Here is a 6000-nt window from a genome sequence, read left to right as displayed (position 1 = left end):
AAAGAGAGAAAGATGTGGCTGTAGGTGGGCCACACGAGGCAAAAAAGTAGCGCCGGCGTCCCCAGCTGCCCCAGGGGCTGGGTTTGGGGTGGGATCGCCGGTTGTGTTTTTTATCAAATCCGGCGGAAAGTAGGCTTTTGGGGGTGTGGCTGGGACGTTTTTTATGCGCCGATGCCAAAAAAAGTGACCTGAGGGGGCGTTCCGGGGGCTCGGCTCGAGATACTCTAACTGCTTTTTTTTTTTTGCAATCAATCCAGAGAGCTTTATTCAAACAAGAGCATTCCTTGGACAATCAACCATAAGGCTGGTCACAAAGAAACTGGGAGTCTCATCAAACCAGCTTTCCGTTACATACAATGTGCAAGCACGCTTTAGCACATAGATAAGTCGGAACATTCGCAGCTCGAGATACTCTGACTGCTCTGAGGTGAAAATAGCTAGACACTGGGTGGTGGACTAAGATATGGCACTACTATGTTAGTATCCGGAGGTTGCCTAGTCCACTTTGGTACATGTAGCTAGTGGTGCTCGTCCAAGTCTTTTTTTTCTCCCGAAGAATACCTAAACGCGGATAGTGTGCTGGGTGCAGTCAGAGCGTCCAACAATGTTTAGAAACAGAAGCGAACATGCAGAACGTGCAAGCCAATCGTTTTTCTCCTGTACCTGGCGGCTGGAACCCTAGCCGCTTTCAGGAGATCCAATCTTCCAGCGCCATCCTCCGGCGGCTCCCCTCCGCCGGCGACCTCGGTGGTCGGTGGTGAGGGGGACGCCGGATCCACGCGTGTGGATCGTTTTTACTTCTTTGTAGTTTAGATTTTTAGGTTGTTCATCCTTTTTGTTTCGGTGGCGACAATGACAACGCTGAATAAAGATTCTTCGGATCCTTCCTTGAAAAGGCCATCGGTCCTATGGTTGAGGATGGATTTGGAAACCAGTCTGTTCAAGTAAGGATGGCGTGGCGACGGCGGCATCCTTGTGGTGGACCTGTGTCCTCGGGCTCCGTCGTTGCGACGATGTTTGCTCCAGCATCGGCGCGGAGCTTGGGAGGTACTCCAGGAGCGGATGCAGATTGTGGTCTGCATAGACGACATCTGGAAGACGAAACATGTGTTGGGTTCATGGTTCGTGGATGGTAGGTATGGTAGGTATGGTTTCCTTCTGCGACGCCTTAGTCGCGGTGGGGTGCCATATCTGGAGTTCGATGGCGTGTCCGGGGTGTTGCCCCGGTCTGATTCGTTCACGGTAAGGGCTTCACTTTTGGTGAGCCACCTTGGAGGTCCGCAAAGCTGCATATCAGCGATGGAGACGCGTCGAGCTCGGGTGAGGAGGTGATCCATCATTCTTTTCTTCGGTGGTTGCTGTCGTGGTGCCGGAGGCGGGTGATGGGCGTTGGTGTCAAGCTCAAAGATGTTTTTCTATCTTTTCAGTTTTGTCATGTCGGTCCTTACGTAACTTCTACTTTAATTTTTATGATATGAATGAGACACGTAGTACTATGAAAAAAAGAAGCGAACATGCACGTACATAGCATTCCTCGGAGGCTCGGAGGTCTGCCTGCCATATGGTCGGTCTGGTTGCTTCGTGATCATTCATATTCCTACTGGGCACACCTGCTGGCCGGCCGGTGTACCGCCAAGAAATCCAGTTCAGCTAGATGAAATTCACCTCACTTCCTCGGTCATGCGGCCATCCCGTGATGGATTAGAGTACATGCTTAATCGGACATTGTTGTCTGACCGTACATGTAGATCTGTTTCAAACTTAACTTGAAAATACTGTATTTTCAAGTTAAGTTTGGAAAAGATTTAAGATTTAAATTTCTAAATTTGATCCCTTTGCTACTATTGTCGTGGTTCTACAGTCACATCATACGTCGCCCTAAATGAGCGTGCTCTCCCTCCAATCCATATGCTCCGCTTCTATTATCGGTACGAAGTCAAAGCGCCAAGCGACCCATGATTCGCAGTAAGTAAACACTACACTAAGCCTGCGCGGTGACTAATTTCCTCACCAAGCAGCAATTACCACCTTGTACTGGACTCGAGTGTCAAGCTAGCCAGCACCATTTGCTATAAAACCAGGGGTGCACCCACGGTTCAGATCCTCGCTCGCCTCTGTCATACACCAAAAGTGCAGTACACAATGGCATTCCTCACCGCCAAGTGTTCGTCCGCCCTGCTCCTCCTGTTCGGCCTGTCCGTGCCCCTGGCGGCGTGCCACGGCGCCGCCCACAACATCACCGCCATCCTCGCTGCGCGCCCGGACCTCGGCGAGTTCACCAGCCTGCTGGCGTCCACCGGCCTCGCGCACGACATCAACCAGCACAGCGCCCCCATCACGGTCCTCGCCGTCGACAACGCCGGCATGGTTCCGCTCAGGGCGCGTCGCATGCCACGCGCCGCGATACGGCGCCGCCTCTCGCTCCACGTTCTCACCGACTACGACGCCGCGAGGCTGCATAGCCTCCCGCCAGGCGGCTCCGTGGTGGCGTCCACCCTGTTCCCGGCCTCCCGCTCCGGGGCAGGGGGCAACGGCATGGTGGAGATCGTCATGCCCGGGCTCGGGCTCGGTGACGAGGGGCGAGCGAGGTTCCTGCCCATGGGCTCCGGCCCCGGCTTCTGGCAAGCCGCCTTCTTCGTCACGTCCGTGTACGAAGCGCCTGGCGACATGTCCGTGCTGCAGGTCTCCGCCGTGATGTCGGCCGGAGGCCCGCGCAAAGCTACTGATTAATGGCGCGGCCCCAGGCCGGTTACACCTGGTTTAGCTTGGCAGTTCTGGTGATGGCAATCAAAGTAATGGCACTGCATGCTCGTATGACGTTCAATTTGTTTTGGCATGCGTATGAATGTCAATTGATCGGAACCATGTCTGGTGAATTCGTTGTTTGAGTTTCGGCCTCGATCTTGCTTTGTGTGCCAGTTTTGTTGTGGATTTTGCAGAGTGCGTCGGTTAAAAAGTAACGGTGCCAGTAGCTGTGTTGACTGTTCCAAATCGAGAAAAGTCCATTTTAAACCCTGAACTCGTAGACGTTCGGCGAAACGAACCCCCAAGTCGAAATCCCGGTCGATTGTACCCTGAACTATGCAATTCCAGTCTAAATCAAACCTTCGAGTCGTTTGGATGGCCGGGATTGCTGGGATTTCGCTGAGGGCACACACCTCCACCCTGCTGGGCCGGCCCGCTTTATCTTTTTTCTTTGAGAAATAAAAATTCACAAAGGGCGCTGCAATATAGACGTATTGAGTAGGTAGCTAGTGTGGTTGCCGTCGCTGCTATTTATTCACTTTTTCAAATTTTGTTCACAATTTTAAATTGTTCAGTGTATCACAAAAAATGTTCAATGGATATTTAAATGGTTTTTCAGCGCATATCACAAAATTGTTCAATGTGTAGTTAAAAATTGTTCAGATTATATTACAAAAATGTTCAATGTATAAAATTTTGTTCATCGTATATCACGAAAATGTATAATATGTTTTCAATTATTCCAATGGATATCAAAAAAATGTTTGCTGTGTAGTAAAAAATTGTTCATCGTACACTTAAAAAATGTTCAATGTATATTTGAAAATCATTCGTCGTATATAAATTTTTGTTCATGTTTCCAATAGTTGTTCACGTTTTAACAGTTTGTTGAGTTTTAAATTTCTTCAAGAAAACATTGTTCATTTTCTTGAACGAAGATTAAAAAAATGGATCTGCCGCTGATCATACTACTTAAACATTACGCTGTGCTTTAATGCCGGTCCCAATCGCTAGTTGCACTGGCTGTCGTCACGGCTATCCAGCGATAGGTTGTTGGTTCGAATCCAACCAGCGGCAGAACTTTTTAGTTCGTTCCATTTTTTTCCGTACGTTCGCTCGTTTCCTGGGAATAGGCCGGCCCGTTTGCGCGAGCCCTACGCGGAAGCTCTTCTGTTTGACGCTATTCGCGATTCTGCCGCAAAATGCGACAGAAAAATAAAGATGAATTTTTTTGAGCAAACAAAAAAAATAAATGGGCTGGTCCAGCGCGGAGGACGGGTGCTCCTTGGCCCACCAGCTAGATAAATCCCGGTTGACATTTGTCAGGGTTTGATTTAGACCGGGATTGCATAGTTCACGGTGCAAACAACCGGGATTTTGATTTGGGGGTTCGTTTCGCCGGACGTCTACGAGTTTAGGGTTTAAAATGGACTTTTTCCGTTCCAAATCATTCAGCGTGATGGATCGATGCGGTGCATGCAGTGTACGGGCGGTCGGCGTCGACCACCATGTACAGAAAATGCCGTTCATAGTCGCTGTCCGGCCGAAACCTTTGCACTCTACTCATGGACCATGGCCCATGAGCCGAACGAGAACCGGACTTTAGCACCATGCTACAAACATATACTACCATGCATTTTCTGAGGGAGCTCCTATGCAGCGCTGCAGGCGCTCGTTAACGATCCGGCGCCTGCAGCGTTGCTAGCATGTGCCGGCCCACTAGCGTGTTGCCCCAGAGTTTTTTACGAAAATAAAAATATGAAATCCAAAAAGGTTTACAGATTTAAAGAAAAAAGGTTCCACCATTTGAAAATAAAAGTAATGACTTTAAAAAAGGTTAATCAATTTTGAAAAAAGTTCATTCAAATCGAACAAAACTTTCATCCAATTTAGCAAAAGTTCATTAATTTTTTAAAAAGTTCATTAAATTCGTAAAAAGTTCATATAAATTCAAAAAAAGTTCATGTATTTTTAGGAAAAATTCATCAAACTGAAAAAAGGTCAGAAATCTAAAAAAAGTTCAACCATTTTCAAAAAAGTTCATTGATATTCAAAAAAGTTCATCAATCTGAAAAAAATGCTGAAATCTAAAAAAAGTTCATCAATATTCAAAAAAGTTCATAGAATTATCAAAAAGAAAATAGTCAACCGGCAGCTAGATGGGCCGGCCCATTTACGGATGCCACAGGCGCCAGATAACAAAAATGCATGTTAATTGGCGCCTGTGGCGCCAAATAGGAAATGCCATTTTCTGACAGGGCTATGTCTCCCCGTGTGAGAGCTATATCGTGCTATTTGGGTTTTGAGCCATAGGCTGCCGAGCCAAAAATTTGACGTTCACCACACCCTGCATCTGTTTGGATGATACCCAATTACTCCCTCCGTTCGGAAATACTTGTCAGGGAGATGGATGTATCTAGATGTATTTTTATTATAGATGCATCCATTTTCATCAATTTCTATGACAAATATTTCTGGACAGAGGAAGTATTTGGTTTGCCAATGCTCCATCCACGCTTTCAGTTCATTTTTACGCAAATCGTTGGCAAAGGCGCGAATAGGCGGTCAAAAGGCTCACCAATTATTTGGCTTGCCGACGAGTTGGCGAGGCTGCCTTGGGCAAGATTCAAACAACCTCTTTATCTCGAGTGAGACCTCCTACAGGGAGATCCTAGTCGGCGTTGTTGGCGCCGGTAGGCGATCTTGGCGATCACGCGCGGATAATCATGGGCCGACCCAGATCGCTGACTGTCCCTCCCCAGTTCCCCGTGCCCGCTTCTGGTCGATCAATCGATTTGTAACGTCGCGATTCACCAGTTGACTTGAAAAAAAGAAATGAAAAATGAAAAAAATGGTGATTTCAGAGTTGAAAAAAATGGATGTTAAAAGTTAGTGCATGGACTTCAAAAAGTTGAAAATTTTGAAAAAATATCGAGTTTGAAAAAAGTTCATCCACTTTGAAAAAAATGATCAAATTTGAAAAGGGTTCATCAAATTTGAAAAAAAGTTCATCAAACTTGAAAAAAAGTACATCATTTTTGAAAAGACCTTCATCAAATTAAAAAAATAATTGAATTTCAAAAAAATTCATAACAATTTCATTGTTTTGAAGAAATAGTTCATCGGTTTGGAAAAAGTTCATCAATTTTAAATAAAGTTCACAAAAATGAATTTCTTTCATCAAATAAGGAAAAAGAAGAGAAAAAAGAAAAAAGAAAAAATGAAAAGGGTAAAAAGGAAAAAAGAAAGAAGAAA

The sequence above is a fragment of the Triticum aestivum genome, chromosome 6B (genome assembly GCF_018294505.1).
Source record: "Triticum aestivum cultivar Chinese Spring chromosome 6B, IWGSC CS RefSeq v2.1, whole genome shotgun sequence".
Taxonomy (NCBI): Eukaryota; Viridiplantae; Streptophyta; class Magnoliopsida; order Poales; family Poaceae; genus Triticum; species Triticum aestivum.
Note: the sequence above shows the minus strand (reverse complement) of the source record.